Below are 11018 nucleotides of genomic sequence, written 5' to 3'. Positions count from 1 at the left end.
ATCATATTGCCGGGCCTTTCTTCTGAGACACCCCTGGGTGGATTCAAACTGCCAACCCTTTGGTTAGCAGATGAACACTCACCTGTTTACTCCATCCAGGGACTCCATCCCGTACAATACCTCGCTATTACACTCATGCTAGTTTATGTGGACAAAACTTGGGTCTTTCCTACATCCTGGCAGCCAGTGTGGTGTCTGCCCACACCATCGGGGCTCCACTATGTACGCCACAGTCCTGGTGGTGGGACTGCTTACTTTACCCTTAGCCTCAGGGCAGAAGCTCAGAAGGTGACAGTCTTCTCAGAGACTGCCACCACATAAACAGGAGGTCCTCAGCTCCACAATGAGCTGGCCAAGGCTGGGCTGACCCAGGGGGTGTGGAGTTTGGGTTCCAAAGGGGAGCCCACTGCACTGTGTCTGCAAGGCTGGGGGCTGAGGGGCTCTCAGCAGAGACCTGCAGGATTGAGGGGCTGGAAGGCAGCCAACCGCGGCCGGATAAGAGGGAGCCGGGATGATGAGAGAGCTGCTTGTGGCTGTCCCCCCAGATGAGGACACCAGGACACAAAGCCCCACCTGTCAGGCCCTTGGCACAAATCCTCCACCCAGTTCTCCCGGGCCTGGCCCTGTGCCTGCTGCCAGCAGCTGCCTCCATCCCTCAGTGGCATTTGGTCCTCTCCCCAGACAGCTGCAGCAAACCAGCAGGTGGAAGCTGGTTCATCCTGCTTCTCCGCCTCCCCCCTCCAAAAGGCCTACACAGACCTCCTAGCTCTGGCTCCCAATAGCAACCTTCAAATCACTTGAGCCTCCCCAGGAGCCAGCAGAAGAGAGTGGCCCCGCCGCACCTGGGTACGCCTGACTTGGATGACAAGCAAAGGACCAGTGCTTCCTACTGACAAACTGACCAGGGGGCTTTTCAAGGCCCCCTTCTTCCTCTCCAAGGTCCCCTGGCTCAGCTCCACAAGATGGTGGTATCTGTATCCCTCTGCAGAGCCTTCTAGGCTGTCTGTAGGCAACCCAGTGAGCAAGACATTAAAGCTAACAAGCAGAGTAAATACTTACAGAGACATACAAAGCAAACTTGTATTTCTGCCTTATTATAAAGGCAATACCAACTCATTGTAAAAATACGTACATGGAGACAGAGAAATAATGAATAAATAAAACATACATGTATGTACATAACTCTCCTTGGCTGTGCCTTGGTTCTGGGGGCAGTATCCCTAGAGTACTGCTATGATTGTGTCTGTGTATCCAGGAGGAACACACACCACAAACCACGAGAATAAACAGAGGGTGCAGGGTGTCCACAAAAGGAGCACTCAGCTATCCTAGGACTGGGGGTGAGGAGAGTGATGTTGGCTGACTGGGTTGTGGAGGGAGCACTAGCGGTGCTGTCAGAAACTGGGAAACAGTGTCACCCTCTGCTCCCCATGCCTGGAGGGCAGTCTCAGCCCTGATGGATCTTACTTGATTTCATGAGAACTCTGTGTCCTTGGTTCCTGGTATAAAATGGGTGCTAATATGTGCCTGAGAATAAATTTTGTAAATTCTGCACTTCCCAGCATGCTTAGCAAAGAGAGTCAGATGCTCCTCATCTTGGTAAGGAGACACTTTAATAATCCTATGGAGAAAAGGAGAGTCCAAGCTATAGGGTCGCTATGAGTCAGAACCGACTTGACAGCACCTAAGAACAAGAGCAGAACCTGTAGCTAAACGTTCTTCCCACCTCCCTGTGAAGTCCTGGGAAAACTGTCCTGCCCAAGGGAGGCAGGTAACTGTGCAGCAGCAAAGAAGATGGTATATATTTTTTTAATTTAATATTCTACCAGCCAGAGGTAATGCATAACATTTTGGATATTTTCTTTACACTTTCTTTTCATCTATTTGTTTTCTTTTTTAAAAAAAGGTGGTAAAACCATATTCCAGATAAACTTTTTAATCCTCATTTTTTCCCCTAAAGTTTAAGAACTTCACATTATTAAAATACTTCATGGAGGTCTCCCAGAGTGCGCAGTGGATTCGTCGGCCATGATCCTTCAGCCTTCGTAGGGAGGGGCCAACGCTGAGATGGGGGCAGCGGCAGCAGAAGCAGATCTCACACTCTGGGAGTAAACTTGAAACTGAAGTGACAGAGGAGCTCCTTTTCGAGCTTTTCCACCAGGCTGGGCCAGTAATAAAAGTAAAAATCCCAAAAGATAAGTATGGTAAACAAAAGCAATTTGCATTTGTGAATTTCAAACATGAAGTATCTGTTCCTTATGCATTGAATCTGCTTAATGGAATCAAGCTTTTTGGAAGACTCCTCAAAATTCAGTTTAGATCAGGAAGTAGCCATGCCTCGCAGGATGTCAGTGTGTCATATTCCCAGCAACACGCTGGGAATTCAAGCCCTATGCCCACTCCCACATCTCCCAGCAGCAGGTATGAAAGGACCATGAATAACATGACTATTAGCATGGAAAATTCAGAGATCGTTCTCTTCTCCAGAAAATTTTCAGAGACAAGCAGTGATGAACAATGTCTTGAGACACACATCATATGGTGGGAAATTTGGTTCTATATAACCGGACCAACCAAGATTTTCCCCAAAGGTTCAGTCGCATAATCATTGTCTTAATCAGTCTTCAAGCTCCCAGTGGTGCCAAGATACATCATCATCACAGGGTAAAGTTAGACAGAACTCTCATCCCTATGTAGCAGATAGACATTATAGCCATGAACACTGTTATACTGATCACGGATCTGACCATCAATACAGAGGAAGCAGAAAAGATTTCTTTTATGAAGATAAGAATCACTATGGCCAGAGCCATGACTATGATAACAGAAGAGACAGTAGTAGAGATGGAAAATGGCGCTCATTTCAACACTAACAAAAAGGACATCATCTTTTTATAGGGTCACTTTAGGCCCTTTTAGCTAAACTGGTCTTGAAAAGTTTTGTTGAAAAACAGTACAGAGCAGCTTTAAAAGCTGCCACATCTTTTTAAAAAAAGTTTTTAAACCCATGGCTACAGTTTAATACAGAAATGAGAAGAACTGTGGTTCCAGTTTTATTACATTAATAACTTTCCATCTCAGGGTTTTATGAAGAGGAAAGGGTTTTATGCAGAAGAAAGTGCCACAATTCCTAATCATTTCAGACAGTTTAGGAAAGGCTGAACTGTAGTTTGGTTGCATTATAAAGCAAATATTTTAATTATTTGTAATCCTTTTGTATTTTAAGAAATTTCTTGCTAGTGAATCAGATTTGGGTGTGTATGACAGAAAATATCCATGTTGATAGTCTGAAATGGCTACCAGTATTTTGTTAATAAATTAGAAAATGAAACTTTTCAGTAAACTCATTTTACTAGCATTATATTTGAGAAAGCTTATTGGTAAAGTTTAGGAATCAATTGTATTGTTTAACCTCTTAGACAATTTATAAGAATCTATGACGTTCTTTTGAGCTTTACCCTAATAGAAACTGCAAGTGTAAATTTATACACAACATTGCTTCAGTCTAAAATATTAGGATTTATTAAATCATGCTTGATGCATGACTAAAGTCACTCAAGAAGTTAAATGTCTCTAGATGTATATTTTTACACTGAAAACACAGTATCAGTTTAAATTCCCTTTTTCAAGAAGAAAAAATTTGTCAATGCATAGTCAGATAAAATGGTAAAATGTTTTACTGAAAGTATGCTTTTTTGGGAGAAAAGATTCACGAAGCCTTTAAGTACACTGTCTCTGCCACTCAAATGTTAACAATTTTAATACTTTCAAAATGCCCAGGGCATGTGTATAAGGATATATTTTATTATGAAGATTGTACCGGTTGCTTTTCTGTTTGAACATTTGAAAAAATTTTGTTTTAAACATTTCCTGATTTTAAAGCCTTGTTTAACAAAAATTTTATGTATCAAGATGATACTGTTTACCTTTCATTATGGAATATAGACTTGTTTATAAAAATTTATTCATTGAAAACTCTGGATCCTTTTTAATGCTGACCATGACATTTATATTATGTTGTGTTTTAACATATTTAAAATTAAACATCCAAAAGAGGGCTATGTCTCATTTTTAAAATCACTAACTTCAGAGACATTTTATACAAATGGCAGTATAGTTTTTAAAAAAAAATTTTATGGTACTTTAGATGAAGGTTTACAGAGCAAACTAGTTTCTCATTAAACAATACACACACACACATACACACACAAACACTTCATGAATACAATTTTAATGGCTGCATAGTATTCCATCCATGGATGTATTCATTCATATGAACTATTATGTCTCTAATACGTACTAAACATTTTTCAAGGCATTGAGTATATCAGAAATTACTCATCTACCTTCTGCTGAATGCTTAGGTTGTTTATAATTTTTACTAGTAAACTAACACTGTGTAAACATCTTTGTATATATGGGATTTTTGTATATTTCAACTTATTTTCTTGATATGGACTCTTAGAAGTTGAGTCACTGAGTCAAAGAGTATCAATATCTTTAGGATTCTTGACACACTGGGCCAAACTGCCTTCCAAAAAGTCATACAAGTCTGTACTCCCATTATTAGAAGAGTGCCTACTCTTTACTTCCTGACAGTATTTGCTTTTGTCATTACAAAAAAGTAAAAATATCTTATTATGTTAATTTGTATTTTATACATACTAATTTTTCTTGTGTTCGTGAATATTTTTCTTCCTTTATTAGTCATCTATTCATGTCTAGTTATCAACTGGAATCTGTGTCTTTATTAGGGGTTTGCATAAGTTCTTTATATACTAAGGATACTTACTCTTTATCGTGTTTTTTTTTTTTTTTAAACTATAGGAGCCGTCTTGGCTCAGTGGTTAAGAGCTCGGCTGCTAACCAAAAGGTCTACAGTTCGAATCCACCAGCCGCTCCTTGGAAACCCTATGCAGCAGTTCTACTCTGTCCTATAGGGTCGCTATGAGTCAATCGACTTGACGGCAACGGGTTTTCCTTTTCGGGTTTTTTTACTCTCCCTTTTTGTTTTTTTTACAGCTATAGTTTTTCTTCTTTTACCAGTTTAATTTTTTAAATCAATATCATACAGAATATAGTTTAAAAATCAAGTGATAAGGACTTTGAAAAAATTTAGTCTTATGCTCTGACCAGGATCACAACAGAGGGTTCTGGACAGAGCTGGAGAAGGATGTAGAACATAATTCTAACTCACAAAAAAAAGACCAGATTTACTGGCTTAAAGGAGACTGGAGAAACCCCGAGAGTATGGCCCCCAGACACCTTTTTAGCTCAGTGGTGAAGTTATCTCTGAGGTTCACCGTTCAGCCTGGGAGTGGACAGCCCCGTAAAACCAAATGGGGCTAACGAGGTACAGCAGTCCAGTGACAAGGGCCAGAAGGCAGAAGGGGACAAGGAAGCTGGTGATAGGGAACACAAGGTTGAGTAAGGATATTGTTGATGTGTTGTGAGATTGTTAACCATTGTCATAGGGCAACATTTGTAGTAACTGTTAAATGGGAGACTATTTTGTTCTGTAAGCCTTCATCTAAAGTGAAAATAGGAGCACAACTGGAAGAGCGCAGTCGATGTCACTGAACTGTGCATGTAGAAATTTTTGAAATGGTGTATCTTTAGCTAGGTATATTTTCACACACACAAAAAAAAAAAAGGTTGAGAAGGGAGAGGTTTGACATGTTGTGGGGTTGTTAACCAATGTCATAAAACAATATGTGTACTACTGTTTCATGAGAAACTATTTGTTCTGTAAGCCTTCACCTGAAGTACACTTAAAAAAAAAATTTAGTCTTAAACATTTCCTGATTTTAATAAGCAACAGTCATGTCTCCCTTTACACTTCCCCTCAATTCCAGTTTTCAAAGTCAGTCTCGCTTTTTAACTCTTCCCTTTTAGTAGGTAGCAATAAATCCATCTTTCCAATTAATATATTATTTATTTACTAATTTTAAACATTGCCTAGAATGTTTTATTGTAACATATAATTCTCTTAGATATGCTACCACCCCCTTCCCTATCTTCTCAACACACTTACACAAATATTTTAGTTATATAATCACTGCTTAAATTATGACTATATAAATGTCATTCAGCACAGATTCAATTGGTAAAACTATGGTTACATTTCTATTCTTGTTCAACTTTTTGTTTTTCTTTGTGTTAATAATTCCTTTGTTATTTTACTTCCAGAATTTTCTACATACATATTAACTTTTTCCACGTACCCTATTATATAAGAGATTCTGTGGGGTCCCTTGTTTCCAAGAGGCAGACCCTTTGGCACCCTCTGCTGCTCACCTGTACTGGACCCACTTTTCCTGGATCTCAGGGTCTCCCCTTCTTTTGAGCTTACTGAAGTACATCCTCCAGTAAAAAGGATTCACGGAAAGAAAATGTTCACATCCTATATGATCTGAAAATTTCTTTGTTCTCCCCTCTCACTTTGTTAGTAGTTTGGCTGGGTATGGAGATCATTTTTCCCAGAATGCTGAAGGCATGTGACACCTAGCATTCAGTGTTGCTCTTGCAAAGTTCAGTGTCATCCTGATTCTCATTCCTTTGCCTGAAGCCTGTTCTATCTCTCTGGAAGCTTGCAGAATCCACTCTTTAACCATGGCATTCTAAAATTTCACAATGCTATGCCTTGGTGTGCCTTTGGTCATTTATTGTGCTGGGCACTTTTGGTCTGCAGATGTGTTTTCTAGAAAATTTTCTTGTACTACTTCATTTCCTTTCCTCTGTTGTCTCCTTTCTCTTTCTGGAAGTCCAAGTATCCTGATGTTGAACCTTCTGGAATGACGCTCTATGTCTCTTATCAGCTCTCTATACTTTCCTTTCTAACTCCTTGCCCTTTTCTCCTACTTGCTGAGAGATATCCCTGACTTTATCTTTTATATTCTTAAAAAATTTTGAGTGTTTTTTCATAGCATCATATTTTTGTTTTATGATACGCTGTCCTCTTGAACTCTGAGAATACCATCTAGAAGTTTCTGAAGTTTTATTCTAAACTTGCATTGTATTGGTTTCTTGCTGATTGCTTTTTCCTGATTGTTTATTTTAGTTCATGCTAGAGGCCTGACTTTCCTTATACACCAACTGATCCTTGGTTAGCAGCTTATACTACTGGTGAGGCTCAAGAGTTAACTGGAAATTCTGTGTGCATGGTGGAGTTCATCAACTGGCAAATTTCATTTTACGGAGAGTGGGCAAGGAGGCTTGAGTTTCTCCAGAGAAACATCTTCTGATCTTCTGCCTCAGAAGCAAACGTCTGCAGCGTGCACTTGGCTCTTCTGGACGGGTTGAGGGTTCCAGACTTTCAGTTAATCCCTGTTTTCAGCACCACTCCACGTGGCACCTCACCCTCTGCCACAGGGAGTGTTTGAGTTAGGAGCGCCTCGGGGTCAGTTTCTCCAGCCAGGTCCACAGCTGCCAGATAAACGTCTGCTGGAATTCAGCGGGGGTTGGGGTGTTCTCGTCAGCCCAACGTGATGCCACCAAGCTCAAGCCTCTCTGAGCCCTGCCGAGCCCATCAGCTCTCCTCCTGTCAGCGTCCCTTCTCTTCTTTCCAAAATGTGTCGAAATATTTGAAAACAATCCCTCTCTCATTCTCTTTGTCCTTGTGGGTCTTTATCATGTTTATTTCTGCTACTTTATCTAAAACCTTTCATTGTATTTTGACATATTTTGTGATCACATAAATCAATGCTTTTTTCACTGTGATAATTGTGACTACTTTAAAACTCTCCTTTAAAACTACTTTAAAACTCTCCTACCCCAAAATGCTTCCTTCTACCTTCCTCAAGGTTTTGGTTTTTACTAATGGTTTGATTTTCTTTTCTCCTCAAATTTAACTCTTTGATCTTTCTGGAATTTATTAGGCATGCAACACAAAGTGATGATCTAAAATATCCTCTTTCCCCCACAAACACCTAACCAAACTGACCTCATCCAATTTATTAAATGATCTTTCTATTCCTCATTGACTTGTGAGGTCACCTTTATCATATAATGAATTTAAATACGTATAGGGGTATGTTTCTGGGCTATTTATTCTGTTCCACTGATCTGTTTATACTTAAGCCATTAATCGAGTCACTGTTTTAATAATTAAAACATGTTCTGCTATTTAGTTGGGCGAGTTTCTCCTCACTGCAATCTTTTTCAAAGTTTTAACATTGTTCTCAGTCTTCCAGAATAAACTTTAGAACAATTTAACAAGTCCTCCACTCCCCTCCCCCCAAAAAAAAATTCTACTGGAGTTTTGATTACAAATGGGATAAGTATAAATTATAAAAGGAAGAGCTGACATCTTTACAAATTCCACAGTTTACATCCAGAAACAAAGTATGTCTCTCCATCAATTCATCTGCTTTATATCTGAGTAAAGTTCTATCATTTTCATCAGGATCACTCTACCTAAAACAACCCCCTCAAGTCACTCTTTATCCCTTCACCCTACTTTGCATTTATAGTACTCATCACTATAATGATAAGAATTTTAAAGCAGCTAACATTTAGAGGGCTGAACGCCAGACATTGTTCTAAGCACTTTGTATGCATTATCTCACTAAATTCTTGCAACAATATGAGTAGGTACCTATTATATCCACCACCCATCTGTGAGTTTGTCATACTGTGTGTTGCTGTGATGCTGGAAGCTATGCCACTAGTATTTAAAATACCAGCAGGGTCACCCATGGTAGACAGGTATCAGCAGAGCTTCTAGACTAAGACAGTCTAGGAAGAAAGGCCTGGTGATTTACTTCCAAAAATGAGCCAATGAAAACTCTATGGATCACAACAGAATATTGTCCCATACAGCTGGAAGATGCGCCCCCTAGGTTGGAAGACACTCAAAAAAACACAGTGGCTGCAACAGTGGACTCGAGCACACCAATGACTGTGAAGATGGTGCAGAACCAGGCAACATTTCATTCCACTGTGCATGTGGTTGCCGTGAGTCACAGCCAACTGGACAGTAACTAACAGCAACAGCAGCAATAACAACAACACCTATTACATCCATTTTACACGAAAAGAAACTGAGGCACACAGAGAACAAGTAAATAGTCCAAGGTCGTAAGTGGTAGAAACAGGTTCCAAACCCAGACAATTTTGCTCTAGAGCCCCAGTGCTTATCTAAAATCTGTATTTTTACTATTCAGCTATAAAAAGGAATGAGGAAGCCTTTTATACACTGATACGAAAACACTGCCAAGATATTTTGCTAAGTGAAAAAGCAAGATTATGAACTATCATTTGTATAAAAAAAGGGGGGAAGGCCAATAGTCCAATATATCTGTATTTGCTTGTATATGAAAATTGAAATATTTGAATGGATACAACTAGTAACAGTGGTTCTCTCTTGGAGTTGAGTAGGAACCAGGCAATTGAGGGACAGAAGTGGTAGAGAGGCTTTTTCACTTCAAATTTTTAAATTTTTTGAATGAAGTAAATGTGTTATCTATTTAACAAATTAAGTATATTTAAAAAATTAAATTTAAAATACATAGCAAACAGTAACTACATTTTGAGAAGTGACTGGAGATTTCAGATTATTATGAAGGTACTTTATGCTCTTCCTGCTTTAGTGAATAGGATCTGTTTTCTATTATACTTTCAAGCTGGTCACTGATTTATAGGAAAATACACTCTCTAATTTTATGGATATGCCTCACTCCCAGTACTTCTATTTCTTATACTGAACTTGCTTATTAATTCTAATACTTTTCCAATGGGATCTCCTAGGTTTTTAGTGGATACAGCAGGGGTCTAGGCTGGTTACAGATATGGGGAAAGAAAATTGAGAACAGTGATGACTGTGGTGTAGGAAAGAATGTGTTCTCCATATAAAGACATTAAGTTCCAATTTTTTAAAAACACCACATGGGCCAAACAAAACAAGTCCACAAAAGAATCCAGCCCTTGGGATGCCAGTCTGTGACCTCTGCTGGAGAGTATTACCGTTCATGCACACTTTTCTCCTTCTACCACCGCCTGTCCCCCATGGCCTTCCTCCAGGCCCACCTGCTGCTAGAAGCCTTCCTTGGCTCCTCCAGGCTGCACTGAGTTTCTCTTCCCCATGGTTGTCAGGTTTAAAATCACTGCCAGCCACAGGGTAACACTGAGTTCTTAAATAAGCAACTTGAGACAGCAACCCTGCCTTCCTGGGCTCTTACCACCCATCTGGCAGCCCCTTCAGCACAGCACACTGTAATACCTGTTCAGTCTATCTGCTCCTCCTCTGGTTTAGGAGCAATGTGAAGGCAGCAATCAAGTCTGATTCATCCCTGGTCTGGCGCCTGGCATTTCAGGAGCTTGGGAAACCTCATCTGTTGAATGATGAACACTGTTGAGGGCAGGTCTCCTCTTTGATGGGGCATTTGACTAATCCACTTTACCCAGAACCCTGACAGAACTTTGTGGGGCAAGCCAAAGAAGACGATAGGATCCCTGCCCTCAAGGGACCAGAAAGAACATCCATAAAGGTAGTGGGATTTGTTCTTTATGCTTAATACTTAGCACAGTGTCTGGCACATAGAAAGCCCCCAAAAGCACATTTGTCGGCTGATCGACACAAAACTTACCATCCAAAGAGTTGCCCAAAATATAGCCAAAACAGAGACAAAAGACAACATAGGAGAAAAACCAACAAGAAGGGGCTTAGGACCAGGGGTGTCGTGGGGTCTAGTGATGGCAGGAAGTGTTCTCGTAGCCCCTTATTGAGAAGGACATTTTTGAACATTTTCACCCCAAACTAAGAATGATTGTTGTACCTGCTCCCAAGGCTCCGAGAACATTCACATTTCACTCTCAGAAAATCTCCACCATACAGGGTTGTCCTAATTTTTGAGAGGAGGAAATAACTTACCCAAGATCACACAGGATCCGTACCCTGCTGCCAAAACTTGAGCACTGATCTTTGGACTCTTATATCCAGTGTTCCTACCTGAGAAATTCTAGGTAGAAATCTGAAGAGCAGTGGTAGGGATCTGAATTATCTATCCTATAAAGGCGAA

At 40.1% G+C, this 11018-nt stretch overlaps 1 pseudogene; it reads left to right on the top strand.

Moving 5' to 3' along the window:
- The first annotated feature begins 770 nt into the window (after window positions 1-770).
- On the top strand, window positions 771-4759 carry LOC111821327 (RNA-binding protein 7 pseudogene; annotated as a pseudogene).
- Window positions 4760-11018: the final 6259 nt, after the last annotated feature.

This window comes from Trichechus manatus, unplaced genomic scaffold (genome assembly GCF_000243295.1).
Source record: "Trichechus manatus latirostris isolate Lorelei unplaced genomic scaffold, TriManLat1.0 scaffold00077, whole genome shotgun sequence".
NCBI classification, from domain to species: domain Eukaryota; kingdom Metazoa; phylum Chordata; class Mammalia; order Sirenia; family Trichechidae; genus Trichechus; species Trichechus manatus.
The sequence above is the reverse complement of the archived record's forward strand: the minus strand, read 5'-3'. Positions and strand labels throughout refer to the sequence as shown.